Below are 15,551 nucleotides of genomic sequence, written 5' to 3'. Positions count from 1 at the left end.
CAACAGCAATGGCTTGTGTGTGACAATTACGGGGAGACAGACAGAGGATACATCTTTTAAGTAACATCTAATAATTATCTTATAACAACCTTAAAATCTTTGAAATTCAGTTGATTTGCTCTTTTTTAGACTGAAATGGTTACCAAGAAAATCTCTAGTGCACATATTAATGTACAGTACAGTAGAGATGAGCGGGTTCGGTTCCTCGGAATCCGAACCCGCCCGAACTTCATGTTTTTTTTCACGGGTCCGAGCGACTCGGATCTTCCCGCCTTGCTCGGTTAACCCGAGCGCGCCCGAACGTCATCATGACGCTGTCGGATTCTCGCGAGACTCGGATTCTATATAAGGAGCCGCGCGTCGCCGCCATTTTCACACGTGCATTGAGATTGATAGGGAGAGGACGTGGCTGGCGTCCTCTCCATTTAGATTAGAAGAGAGAGAGTGAGATTGATTTGAGACAGAGACACTTGATTTACTGGAGCTTAGGAGTACTGTAGAGAGTGCAGAGTTTAGTAGTGACTGACCACAGTGACCACCAGACAGTGCAGTTTTATTTAATATAATCCGTTCTCTGCCTGAAAAAAACGATACACAGTGACTCAGTCACATACCATATCTGTGTGCACTGCTCAGCCCAGTGTGCTGCATCATCTATGTATATATCTGACTGTGCTCACACAGCTTATAATTGTGGGGGAGACTGGGGAGCAGTGCCAGTTATAGGTTATAGCAGGAGCCAGGAGTACATATTATTAAAATTAAACAGTGCACACTTTTGCTGCAGGAGTGCCACTGCCAGTGTGACTGACCAGTGACCTGACCACACTGACCACCAGTATAGTTAGTAGTATACTATATTGTGATTGCCTGAAAAAGTTAAACACTCGTCGTGTGACTTGTGTGGTGTTTTTTTTTTTATTCTATAAAAAACTCATTCTGCTGACAGACAGTGTCCAGCAGGTCCGTCATTATATAATATATACCTGTCCGGCTGCAGTAGTGATATATATATATTTTTTATATCATTATTTGTCATCCAGTCGCAGCAGACACAGTACGGTAGTTCACGGCTGTAGCTACCTCTGTGTCGGCACTCGGCAGTCCATCCATAATTGTATACCACCTACCCGTGGTTTTTTTTTCTTTCTTCTTTATACATACATACTACATCTCTTTATCAACCAGTCTATATTAGCAGCAGACACAGTACAGTAGTCCACGGCTGTAGCTACCTCTGTGTCGGCACTCGGCAGTCCATCCATAATTGTATACCACCTACCCGTGGTTTTTTCTTCTTTCTTCTTTATACATACATACTACATCTCTTTATCAACCAGTCTATATTAGCAGCAGACACAGTACAGTACGGTAGTCCACGGCTGTAGCTACCTCTGTGTCGGCACTCGGCAGTCCGTCCATAATTGTATACCACCTACCCGTGGTTTTTTTTTCTTTCTTCTTTATACATACATACTACATCTCTTTATCAACCAGTCTATATTAGCAGCAGACACAGTACAGTAGTCCACGGCTGTAGCTACCTCTGTGTCGGCACTCGGCAGTCCATCCATAATTGTATACCACCTACCCGTGGTTTTTTTTTCTTTCTTCTTTATACATACATACTACATCTCTTTATCAACCAGTCTATATTAGCAGCAGACACAGTACAGTAGTCCACGGCTGTAGCTACCTCTGTGTCGGCACTCGGCAGTCCATCCATAATTGTATACCACCTACCCGTGGTTTTTTTTTCTTTCTTCTTTATACATACATACTACATCTCATTATCATCCAGTCTATATTAGCAGCAGACACAGTACAGTACAATAGTCCACGGCTGTAGCTACCTCTGTGTCGGCACTCGGCAGTCCGTCCATAATTGTATACCACCTACCCGTGGTTTTTTTTTTCTTTCTTCTTTATACATACATACTACATCTCTTTATCAACCAGTCTATATTAGCAGCAGACACAGTACAGTAGTCCACGGCTGTAGCTACCTCTGTGTCGGCACTCGGCAGTCCATCCATAATTGTATACCACCTACCCGTGGTTTTTTTTTTCTTTCTTCTTTATACATACTACATCTCATTATCAACCAGTCTATATTAGCAGCAGACACAGTACGGTAGTCCACGGCTGTAGCTACCTCTGTGTCGGCACTCGGCAGTCCGTCCATAATTGTATACCACCTACCCGTGGTTTTTTTTCTTTCTTCTTTATACATACTACATCTCATTATCAACCAGTCTATATTAGCAGCAGACACAGTACGGTAGTCCACGGCTGTAGCTACCTCTGTGTCGGCACTCGGCAGTCCATCCATAATTGTATACCACCTACCCGTGGGTTTTTTTCTTTCTTCTTTATACATACATACTACATCTCTTTATCAACCAGTCTATATTAGCAGCAGACACAGTACAGTAGTCCACGGCTGTAGCTACCTCTGTGTCGGCACTCGGCAGTCCATCCATAATTGTATACCACCTACCCGTGGTTTTTTTTTTCTTTCTTCTTTATACATACATACTACATCTCATTATCATCCAGTCTATATTAGCAGCAGACACAGTACAGTACAATAGTCCACGGCTGTAGCTACCTCTGTGTCGGCACTCGGCAGTCCATCCATAATTGTATACTAGTATCCATCCATCTCCATTGTTTACCTGAGGTGCCTTTTAGTTGTGCCTATTAAAATATGGAGAACAAAAATGTTGAGGTTCCAAAATTAGGGAAAGATCAAGATCCACTTCCACCTCGTGCTGAAGCTGCTGCCACTAGTCATGGCCGAGACGATGAAATGCCAGCAACGTCGTCTGCCAAGGCCGATGCCCAATGTCATAGTACAGAGCATGTCAAATCCAAAACACCAAATATCAGTAAAAAAAGGACTCCAAAACCTAAAATAAAATTGTCGGAGGAGAAGCGTAAACTTGCCAATATGCCATTTACCACACGGAGTGGCAAGGAACGGCTGAGGCCCTGGCCTATGTTCATGGCTAGTGGTTCAGCTTCACATGAGGATGGAAGCACTCAGCCTCTCGCTAGAAAACTGAAAAGACTCAAGCTGGCAAAAGCACCGCAAAGAACTGTGCGTTCTTCGAAATCCCAAATCCACAAGGAGAGTCCAATTGTGTCGGTTGCGATGCCTGACCTTCCCAACACTGGACGTGAAGAGCATGCGCCTTCCACCATTTGCACGCCCCCTGCAAGTGCTGGAAGGAGCACCCGCAGTCCAGTTCCTGATAGTCAGATTGAAGATGTCAGTGTTGAAGTACACCAGGATGAGGAGGATATGGGTGTTGCTGGCGCTGGGGAGGAAATTGACCAGGAGGATTCTGATGGTGAGGTGGTTTGTTTAAGTCAGGCACCCGGGGAGACACCTGTTGTCTGTGGGAGGAATATGGCCGTTGACATGCCTGGTGAAAATACCAAAAAAATCAGCTCTTCGGTGTGGAAGTATTTCACCAGAAATGCGGACAACATTTGTCAAGCCGTGTGTTCCCTTTGTCAAGCTGTAATAAGTAGGGGTAAGGACGTTAACCACCTCGGAACATCCTCCCTTATACGTCACCTGCAGCGCATTCATAATAAGTCAGTGACAAGTTCAAAAACTTTGTGCGACAGCGGAAGCAGTCCACTGACCAGTAAATCCCTTCCTCTTGTAACCAAGCTCACGCAAACCACCCCACCAACTCCCTCAGTGTCAATTTCCTCCTTCCCCAGGAATGCCAATAGTCCTGCAGGCCATGTCACTGGCAATTCTGACGAGTCCTCTCCTGCCTGGGATTCCTCCGATGCATCCTTGCGTGTAACGCCTACTGCTGCTGGCGCTGCTGTTGTTGCTGCTGGGAGTCGATGGTCATCCCAGAGGGGAAGTCGTAAGCCCACTTGTACTACTTCCAGTAGGCAATTGACTGTCCAACAGTCCTTTGCGAGGAAGATGAAATATCACAGCAGTCATCCTGCTGCAAAGCGGATAACTGAGGCCTTGACAACTATGTTGGTGTTAGACGTGCGTCCGGTATCCGCCGTTAGTTCACAGGGAACTAGACAATTTATTGAGGCAGTGTGCCCCCGTTACCAAATACCATCTAGGTTCCACTTCTGTAGGCAGGCGATACCGAGAATGTACACGGACGTCAGAAAAAGACTCACCAGTGTCCTAAAAGATGCAGTTGTACCCAATGTCCACTTAACCACGGACATGTGGACAAGTGGAGCAGGGCAGGGTCAGGACTATATGACTGTGACAGCCCACTGGGTAGATGTATGGACTCCCGCCGCAAGAACAGCAGCGGCGGCACCAGTAGCAGCATCTCGCAAACGCCAACTCTTTCCTAGGCAGGCTACGCTTTGTATCACCGCTTTCCAGAATACGCACACAGCTAAAAACCTCTTACGGCAACTGAGGAAGATCATCGCAGAATGGCTTACCCCAATTGGACTCTCCTGTGGATTTGTGGCATCGGACAACGCCAGCAATATTGTGTGTGCATTAAATATGGGCAAATTCCAGCACGTCCCATGTTTTGCACATACCTTGAATTTGGTGGTGCAGAATTTTTTTAAAAACGACAGGGGCGTGCAAGAGATGCTGTCGGTGGCCAGAAGAATTGCGGGACACTTTCGGCGTACAGGCACCACGTACAGAAGACTGGAGCACCACCAAAAACTACTGAACCTGCCCTGCCATCATCTGAAGCAAGAAGTGGTAACGAGGTGGAATTCAACCCTCTATATGCTTCAGAGGTTGGAGGAGCAGCAAAAGGCCATTCAAGCCTATACAATTGAGCACGATATAGGAGGTGGAATGCACCTGTCTCAAGTGCAGTGGAGAATGATTTCAACGTTGTGCAAGGTTCTGATGCCCTTTGAACTTGCCACACTTGAAGTCAGTTCAGACACTGCCAGCCTGAGTCAGGTCATTCCCCTCATCAGGCTTTTGCAGAAGAAGCTGGAGACATTGAAGGAGGAGCTAACACGGAGCGATTCCGCTAGGCATGTGGGACTTGTGGATGGAGCCCTTAATTCGCTTAACAAGGATTCACGGGTGGTCAATCTGTTGAAATCAGAGCACTACATTTTGGCCACCGTGCTCGATCCTAGATTTAAAACCTACCTTGGATCTCTCTTTCCGGCAGACACAAGTCTGCTGGGGTTGAAAGACGTGCTGGTGAGAAAATTGTCAAGTCAAGCGGAACGCGACCTGTCAACATCTCCTCCTTCACATTCTCCCGCAACTGGGGGTGCGAGGAAAAGGCTCAGAATTCCGAGCCCACCCGCTGGCGGTGATGCAGGGCAGTCTGGAGCGACTGCTGATGCTGACATCTGGTCCGGACTGAAGGACCTGACAACGATTACGGACATGTCGTCTACTGTCACTGCATATGATTCTCTCAACATTGAAAGAATGGTGGAGGATTATATGAGTGACCGCATCCAAGTAGGCACGTCACACAGTCCGTACTTATACTGGCAGGAAAAAGAGGCAATTTGGAGGCCCTTGCACAAACTGGCTTTATTCTACCTAAGTTGCCCTCCCACAAGTGTGTACTCCGAAAGAGTGTTTAGTGCCGCCGCTCACCTTGTCAGCAATCGGCGTACGAGGTTACATCCAGAAAATGTGGAGAAGATGATGTTCATTAAAATTAATTATAATCAATTCCTCCGCGGAGACATTGACCAGCAGCAATTGCCTCCACAAAGTACACAGGGAGCTGAGATGGTGGATTCCAGTGGGGACGAATTGATAATCTGTGAGGAGGGGGATGTACACGGTGATATATCGGAGGATGATGATGAGGTGGACATCTTGCCTCTGTAGAGCCAGTTTGTGCAAGGAGAGATTAATTGCTTCTTTTTGGGGGGGGGTCCAAACCAACCCGTCATATCAGTCACAGTCGTGTGGCAGACCCTGTCACTGAAATGATTGGTTGGTTAAAGTGTGCATGTCCTGTTTATACAACATAAGGGTGGGTGGGAGGGCCCAAGGACAATTCCATCTTGCACCTCTTTTTTCTTTTCTTTTTCTTTGCGTCATGTGCTGTTTGGGGAGGGTTTTTTGGAAGGGCCATCCTGCGTGACACTGCAGTGCCACTCCTAGATGGGCCCGGTGTTTGTGTCGGCCACTAGGGTCGCTTATCTTACTCACACAGTCAGCTACCTCATTGCGCCTCTTTTTTTCTTTGCGTCATGTGCTGTTTGGGGAGGGTTTTTTGGAAGGGCCATCCTGCGTGACACTGCAGTGCCACTCCTAGATGGGCCCGGTGTTTGTGTCGGCCACTAGGGTCGCTTATCTTACTCACACAGCTACCTCATTGCGCCTCTTTTTTTCTTTGCGTCATGTGCTGTTTGGGGAGGGTTTTTTGGAAGGGACATCCTGCGTGACACTGCAGTGCCACTCCTAGATGGGCCCGGTGTTTGTGTCGGCCACTAGGGTCGCTTATCTTACTCACACAGTCAGCTACCTCATTGCGCCTCTTTTTTTCTTTGCGTCATGTGCTGTTTAGGGAGGGTTTTTTGGAAGGGACATCCTGCGTGACACTGCAGTGCCACTCCTAGATGGGCCCGGTGTTTGTGTCGGCCACTAGGGTCGCTTATCTTACTCACACAGCTACCTCATTGCGCCTCTTTTTTTCTTTGCGTCATGTGCTGTTTGGGGAGGGTTTTTTGGAAGGGACATCCTGCGTGACACTGCAGTGCCACTCCTAGATGGGCCCGGTGTTTGTGTCGGCCACTAGGGTCGCTTATCTTACTCACACAGCGACCTCGGTGCAAATTTTAGGACTAAAAATAATATTGTGAGGTGTGAGGTATTCAGAATAGACTGAAAATGAGTGTAAATTATGGTTTTTGAGGTTAATAATACTTTGGGATCAAAATGACCCCCAAATTCTATGATTTAAGCTGTTTTTTAGGGTTTTTTGAAAAAAACACCCGAATCCAAAACACACCCGAATCCGACAAAAAAAATTCGGTGAGGTTTTGCCAAAACGCGGTCGAACCCAAAACACGGCCGCGGAACCGAACCCAAAACCAAAACACAAAACCCGAAAAATTTCCGGCGCTCATCTCTACAGTACAGCACAGCAAAAGGCAGGACAAAGTCACGCTGAGCCTGCTCTGTGCCCCGTCACGTGGACTGTGCATCTCACAGAGTGTGAACACTGACATCTCTGATCTTTCATCTGTCACAAGAGCCAATCACTTTCTGGAGCTGCTGCCAAATCCTGCAAAATCCACCAGACAATCTGTTAATCGTAGATTTAAGTCATGCTTAGCATAAGGCTGCATGTTCCTTATGTCAGGATCCTGTATGGCCGTTTATACCTTAGTGTTGCATACAGAACCTTAGTGTTGCATACAGTACTCCTGTTATGGCTTCACAGTTTTGTTTTGTTTTCTGGTGAAACTGGTCTTATAAAGTTGCCATCTTGCATTAAAAAACATGCCTGATTGTTTTAAACTTATAAAAATACAATCTGCAAATAACAATAATAACTTCTGCAATAGGAATGCTTATACTACATATTTATAACCGCAAATGGGCGTAATACATAACGGCAAGATCTACTAAAGTGATATTAATGTCTCTGCTGACAAGCTGCAGATTAGTCTGTTATGGGGCTATGTCTAATCTTCTGACGTCTTGGGAAAGCCAAATGAGAAATGGAAAAGCAGCTGTCACAGGAGAAGAGAATCTGCAGGATGGAGACTAGAGTACACACACAGTAGCTTCTGTCTGGCTTTAGAGTAATACATTGTTCAGTAATTTAAAAAAACCATATGTAATATGCAAATCATTCATCATCTGGAACACCTCACACCTGAAAATAATAAGAACAAAAAACAAACAAACTATTGATAATGTACCCAGGTAAATGTAAGGAAGGATTTATGAGGATACATGACTAGCTGTAGACTTATATATATTAGAGATGAGCGGGTTCGGTTTGCCGAGAACCGAACCTTACCGAACTCCACGTGTCAAACACTGTTCCGGGCCCGGCTCAGTTATTCCCGCCTGACTCGGAAAACCCGAACGAGGCAAAACGCCATCATCCCGCTGTCTGATTCTCGCGAGATTCGGATTCCATATAAAGAGCCGTGCGTCGCCGACATTTTCACTCAGGCATTGTAGAGAGTACAGAGAGGACGTGGCTACGTTCTCTCAGTGTCAGTTCTCAGTATAGTGCTCAGTATCAGTGCTCATTGTCTTGTGCTGCATCGTGCTGCTCAGTAATACTAGTACATTGTCTTGTGCTGCTGTAGGGTGCTGTGGTAGTAGTGTCCTGTGACTGTGCATCGGTCATCATCATTCCAGTCACAGTGGTATCTGGGGGGTGACAATTCCAGAGTGCTTTTGTGCTGCTCACTAATACTAATACTAGTACAGTGTCTTGTGCTGCATCGTGCTGCTCAGTATCAGTTCTGAGTAGTATCATCAGTACTCAGTACCACTGCTCAGTAGTATCATCAGTGCTCAGTATCACTGGTCAGTGCTCAGTGTCTTGTGCTGCATCGTGCTGCTCAGTGTCAGTTCTCAGTATCACTGCTCAGTAGTATCATCAGTGCTCAGTATCACTGGTCAGTGCTCAGTGCACAGTGTCTTGTGCTGCATCGTGCTGCTCAGTGTCAGATCTCAGTATCACTGCTCAGTAGTATCATCAGTGCTCAGTATCACTGCTCAGTAGTATCATCAGTGCTCAGTATCACTGGTCAGTGCTCAGTGTCTTGTGCTGCATCGTGCTGCTCAGTGTCAGTTCTCAGTATCACTGCTCAGTAGTATCATCAGTGCTCAGTATCACTGGTCAGTGCTCAGTGCACAGTGTCTTGTGCTGCATCGTGCTGCTCAGTGTCAGATCTCAGTATCACTGCTCAGTAGTATCATCAGTGCTCAGAATCACTGGTCAGTGCTCAGTGTCAGTGCACCTCTTTTTCTCTTTTCTTCTCTTTTCATGTGCTGTTTGGGGACTATATTTTTTAAAAGTGCCATCCTGTCTGACACTTCCGTATATGTCCAGTGGTACTGCCATTTGATATAATTCCCGACATTACTGCCATTTAATTCCAGTGATTTTGTAATTTTCTTCCAGTGATTTGGACCAATAATACCATTGATTAGAATGAATAATTCCTGTGATACTGGCTTTACATTCTAGTGATTTTGTCATTTTCTTCCAGTGATTTGGACCAATAATTCCATTGATTATAACGAATAATTCCAATGATATTGCCTTATAATTCACATGATACTGGAGTCTAATTCTAGATGGGCCAGGTGTTTGTGTCGCTTAGCTTAGCCATCCAGCGACCGCCATCCAGCGACCTTGGTGCACCTCTTTTTTTCTTTGCATCATGTGCTGTTTGGGGCCTATTTTTTTAAGTGCCATCCTGTCTGACACTGCAGTGCCACTCCTAGATGGGCCAGGTGTTTGTGTCGGCCACTTGGGTCGCTTAGCTTAGTCACACAGCTACCTCATTGCGCCTCTTTTTTTCTTTGCATCATGTGCTGTTTGGGGCCTATTTTTTTAAGTGCCATCCTGTCTGACACTGCAGTGCCACTCCTAGATAGGCCAGGTGTTTGTGCCGGCCACTTGGGTCGCTTAGTTTAGTCATCCAGCGACCTCTGAGCAAATTTTAGGACTAAAAATAATATTGTGAGGTGTTCAGAATAGACTGGAAATGAGTGGAAATTATTGTTATTGAGGTTAATAATACTATAGGATCAAAATTACCCCCAAATTCTATGATTTTAGCTGTTTTTGTGTTTTTTTTCAAAAATCACCCGAATCCAAAACACATCCGATTCCAAAACCCGAAAGGGTGGTTTTGCCAAAACGCATCCGAATTGAAAACACGACCGCGGACCCAAATCCAAAACACGAAAAATGCCCGCTGCACATCTCTAAAATACATATATATATATATATATATATATAGCTAGTGCTAATATCAGACAGATATTTGTCAAATGTTTGTAATAGCCTTTTAGTCATTTTTATGTACAGGTTCTCAATGAGCATAGGGAGATCTTGTATCAAATTTAATGGATAAATCAGGATTTCCGTATTACAAGAAGTTTGCTTAGGCTTTAGAACCCACTGTAAATGTTTTTTTATGACCAATAAAAGTCAATAATAGGCAAATATAGCTAGAACTTTTCCAGTTATAGGACAATATGTATTATGGTTACAGATTTTACAGCTAATCCTACATACTGTATATCTATACTAAAACACATGCATCAGATATGCGCCACATGTCTTGGAACTGAAAATGCATCTGATTAGTCTCACTTATGTGACAAAAGCATAATGTCAGTGTTGTGCTTAATCTACAACTTCTTTCTAATAATGATATAAATACTAATCACAAGGCTAGATATGTTTACACTAGAAATGAGACGACGAAGAGGAGATATGATTAATATTTACAAATACATGAAGGGGCAATGGGGCTAATTCAGGTTGGATCGCAAATCACGTTCCAATGGGAATTATTATGATCGCTTCGTGGGTGCATGTCCTGCGTATGCCCCTGCACTTTTTTTTGGGGGGGGGGGGGGGGTGTGCAGAAAATGCGATTGCCTCTGCCTGATTTCTGCCTTTCAATCAGGCAAAGGTGGTCGTGGGGCGGGGGTGCGGCAACGCTCCGTTTCCATACCGTGACGGAGCGCTGCGGTGCGAACAGGGGCTGGAAGCGGCCAAACAGGGGTGTTTGGGGGCGTGATCACAGCGGCTGCGTGACATCACACGCAGCCGCCAAGATCGAGAACATGGCATCGGGCCTCCTGCGGGCGCAGCTAATCTACATCAGCAGGAGGCTTTCTCTATTTCTGCAAACAAGCAGAAATTACGATACTTTCGCAATTTCTGCTTGGTGAACTTGGGGAGGCGCCGGTCAGCATGCTGTGCGGCCTTGCCCAGCGATGGGCCGCCCCCAGCATGCGATCCAAAAGATTGCAAATTCTGCTAATTAGCAGAATTTGCAATCCTTACTGAATTAGGCCCAATGGGGGTCATTCCGAGTTGTTCGCTCGCTAGCAGTTTTTAGCAGCCGTGCAAACGCATAGTCGCCATCCACAGGGGAGTGTATTCTCGCTTTGCAGGAGTGCGAACGCCTTTGCAGCAGTGCGCCTGCAAACACATTTTGTGCAAAACAAGACCAGCCCTGTAGTTACTTCTCCTGTGCGACGATTGCTGCGACGAGTGACACGGTAATGATGTCAGATACCCGCCCAGCAAACGCCCGGCCACGCCTGCATTTTTCCAAACATTCCCAGAAAACGGTCAGTTGACACCCAGAAACTCCCACTTCCTGTCAATCTTCTTGCGACCGCCAGTGTGAGTGAAAGAGTCGCTAGAACCTATGCAAAACCACGATGCTCGTTGTACCTGTACGTCGCGCGTGCGCATTGCAGTGCATACGCATGCGCAGGTATGCCATTTTTTCAACTGATCGCTGCGCTGCGAAAAACGGCAGCGAGTGATCAACTCGGAATGACCCCCAATATGCGGAGCTATCAGATGACTTGTTTATTAACCACTTGCCTGGCATGGTCGCATCCTGCAAGTGCTTTATCTGACCTGGTCGCACAGGATGCGACCAGTCAGATAAACTGTGTTAGCAGCAGCAGGGAAGAGAAACTTCACTCTCCCACACTGATTGCCATGCTGCTGATCACTGCTGATCGGTCAGTACGGCAGGACCTTCCCCTCCAGCGGCTGCAGACAATAGCAGCCGCTGGGGAGTGTAAGTTAACCCCCCCCCCCCCCCCAAGCTTCCCCTGTGTACCTGGCGGGTGCCTGTGGGAAGACTGCGGCCGCGACCGCGGGCCGCAGCACCCCGGGCTCCTGCCCTGCTTGCCCGTGCCTAGAACCGCTCCTGCCTGGAGGCTATCCCGGCTTTAAAAATTCAAGTTGCGATGGTCGCAATGTTTTCGATGTTCCCTATCGATGTTTCGATGTTTGAAAAAATTTCAATTATAAAAAAAATATATATATATATTTTTAACTAAAATCATTTTGGATAGGGATAAATTCATGTTCTTCACCTATTTCACTCATAAAAAAAAACGCCAATTTCGGAGCTTTTTTTGGGAAAAAAAATCATCAGTTAAGACTGGTTAAGAGACCTCACAAACAAAACGCGCCGACACCCACTAAGGTTTGAGGGGAGAAAATTTCGTACTCAGCGCAGGAAGGGATTGATTCTTCACTGTGAGGGCTATACGAATGTGGAATTTACTGCCAAAGAAGGTTGTAATGGCGGACTCAGTCAATGTGTTTAAAAATGGGTTAGATACATTTCTAATTGAAAAAGATATCTGAGGATATAGCCTTTTATCAGAATAGAATAGGGAATACAATATAATTCAGGCTGAACTCGATGGACTACTGGTTATTTTTCAACCTCACCAACTATGTTACTATGGGGGGTGATTCAGACCTGATCGTAGATGTGCTAAATTTCCCACATCTACGATCAGCTTCCCTGACATGCGGGGGGACGCCCAGCACAGGGCTAGTCCGCCCGCATGTCAGGCTCTACCCCGTCGTACAAGTACAAAAGCATCGCATGCATGCATCTCTACTCGCCAGCGCATGCGCACTTCAGACCTGATGACTGCTGAGCGAACACGCACAGCAGCGACCAGGTCTGAATTAGCCCCTACATTACTATAAATGCTCAGGACACTATAAGCAACTTTGGTTGAAGCAATGATGCAAATAAGATAATAATTAGCAATCTGTGCACATGAGTGTCTACATTTATAGATTATCTGTCCAATCTGGTTGGAACAAAAAACTGGTAATGTATGAGAGCAAATGACAATTGACCATTTGCTCTCTAACACTGGAAAACAGACAAAAATGGACTTTCAGACAAATTGGTTAAGTTTGTTTCATTAAACCAATTTATCTAAACAACTGTTTTTTTTTCTTTGCTCCCCGACATTGGGGGTGATCCAGACCTGACATGCGGGGGAACGCCCAGCACAGGGCTAGTCCGCCCCACATGTCAGTCCCTGCCCCGTCGCACAAAGTACAAAAGTGCTTTTTTACTGGAAGAATAGCTCTCCACCAGCGCGGCTCCTGTACGCTGGCAGAGAGCTACCCGTCGCTGCGGCTGCATGTGACGGCACGCAGCCACCGCGGCATGCCCTCCAGTGGTCCGGGCACGCCTGCGTTGCCTGGGCCGCGCCCCCTAAACAGTGGCCAAACACCGACGGCCCGCCCTCTCCCACCCAGCGACCACCTCTGCCTGTCAATCAGGCAGAGGTGATTGCAGGGCTAAGACAGCCGTCGGCTGTCTGTCATGCGCCGGCACACTGTGGTGCCGGCGCATGCGCAGTTCAGACCTTATCACTGCTGTACAAAACACACACAGCACCGATCAGGTCTGAATTAGCCCCCATTGCCTGATTTTCTTTCCAATCAGCCAGATTGGACAGATAATCTTTAAGTGTGTACGGCGCTTAAATTATATGGCATAAAAAGGACAGCGGTATGAGGACACATTTGTAGGTGGAATAAAATTTGACTACAGTACCCTGGGAAAATCAGGAGACACGTCATCCCTACACATAGAATGCACAGCTTGCATCTCACTCTGCATAAAAAGCATAACTTGTCCACTCTGGACACACTCACACGGGGGTCTAATTCATGAAGCAGTGAAAAGAGTGGAGAAGTTGCCAACGGCAACCAATCAGATGCTACGTATAATTTTACAGAATGCATTTTAGAAATGTTACCTCAACACTGATTGGTTGCCATGGGCAACTTCTCCACTCTTTTCACTGTTGTATGAATAGACCCCTTAGGGGTAAATGTATTATGTGTCGGTAGGGGGGGAGAAGCAGTATATCAGCGCACATTATGTGCACTGATACCGCTTCTCCAACATGTAAGACACTGGTGGTGCCGGCTCAGTGACAGGGGTGATATGTGGGTGCAATGTATGAACAGTCAGCATCGCGATGCCCATACATCATACATCACAACAGAGACAGAGCTGTGGCGGGTGCCTGCTCCGGACAGCGTGTGTGATCTCACGTGAGTAGCGAGATCCCACGCATACGCAGAGGAGCCGGCCAGACAGGGAGACACAGTGCATCGGCACTAAACTGATGTGCTGTGAGCTCCGGATACGGTCATTAGGTCGACAGCACTTAGGTCGACATGCAGTAGGTCGACATGGTCATTAGGTTGACATGAACAAGGTCGACATGGAAAAAGGTTGACATGGGTTTTTCACAATTTATTTTTATTTTTTGAACTTCATACTTTACGATCCACGTGGACTACAATTGGGAATGGTAACCTGATGCATGGCGGGCAAAGCGAGCCATGCAAGGGGACATAGTGCACTAATTGGGGTTCCCCGTCACTTTACGAAGAAAACGACACCAAAAAAAGTTAAAAAAACTCATGTCGACCTTGTTCATGTTGACCTAATGACCATGTCGACCTAGTGACCCTGTCGACCAATAGTGGTCGACCTAGTGACTGTCCACCTAAGTGTGGTCGACCTAATAACCCATACCCGTGAGCTCAAGGGTGGCATCACCGGAGGAGGGAGCTTTCGCTCCCCCACTTCAGCAGACAAGATGTTTGTACATCTTGTCGATGTCCCTTCCTGCTTCACCTAAGTAATAAGTTGAAGCAGGAAGTGTTATAGTGGCACGTATCACACATTTATATACACGTATACATTTACCCCATAGTCTCTTAAATCTGCCTACTGAGACCATGGGGCATATGTAATAGGGGGCCAGATGTATTAAGCCTGGAGAAGTGATAAAGTGGGAGGTGATAACACACCAGCCAATCAGCTCCTGTTTGAAAAATGACAGTTAGGAGCTGACTGGCTGGTGCATTATCAGATTCCACTTTATCACTTCTCCAGGCTTACTAAATATACCCCAGGGTCCAAGTTTGCCAGAGGTGCGGGATGCCGGACGATCTCAGAGTTTTTTTTTAAAGCGACAAACATTTACAAGGCAAAACCATGCCTTGTAAATGATTGCTGCTTTATAAAAACGTCCGAGATCGGTCAGCATCCAGCACCTCTGGCAAACTCAGACCCTATTACATATGCCCCCGTGTGTCTAAAACAGTTTGGAAGTGTGTGACTTTATAGGTATAGATGGGTCCACTTACACTGTTACTTGCAGCACGCTGCAGCATGCCAATTTCTGTGCCTGTGCCAGACAGAATATACCACAATCCCATGCAATACTATGGGATTGTCGGAACCAATGCCACGCACACGCCTGCGGGCGGAGCCCTTTTTCACAGCATACATGCCCTGCACTAGTGAGAGAGCACTTTCTCCTTTCAACCTTATTTTATTATAGAGAGAAAGCAGCCTCAGCAGTATAACCTAAGGCAGCGTAGCAGTACACCTGACTCCTAAGCAGCACTGCTATAGGATCGTGTTCCCAGATGTGAGTAGTGTCTGGCTAGGCATAAAGTTGTGCTGCCATGGGGCTTGGCTGTATATGGTGGCATGGGGTTGTGCTGGAATGT

The 15,551-nt window shown here is 46.4% G+C and overlaps 1 protein-coding gene across 3 annotated transcripts in view; it reads right to left on the bottom strand.

Annotated features, from left to right (window-relative positions):
- Positions 1-15,551, bottom strand: part of VWA3B (von Willebrand factor A domain containing 3B) — a 340,688-nt gene that overhangs the window by 21,744 nt on the left and 303,393 nt on the right. The window lies entirely within an intron of this gene.

Source organism: Pseudophryne corroboree, chromosome 2, assembly GCF_028390025.1.
Source record: "Pseudophryne corroboree isolate aPseCor3 chromosome 2, aPseCor3.hap2, whole genome shotgun sequence".
Classification (NCBI taxonomy): domain Eukaryota; kingdom Metazoa; phylum Chordata; class Amphibia; order Anura; family Myobatrachidae; genus Pseudophryne; species Pseudophryne corroboree.
The sequence above is the reverse complement of the archived record's forward strand: the minus strand, read 5'-3'. Positions and strand labels throughout refer to the sequence as shown.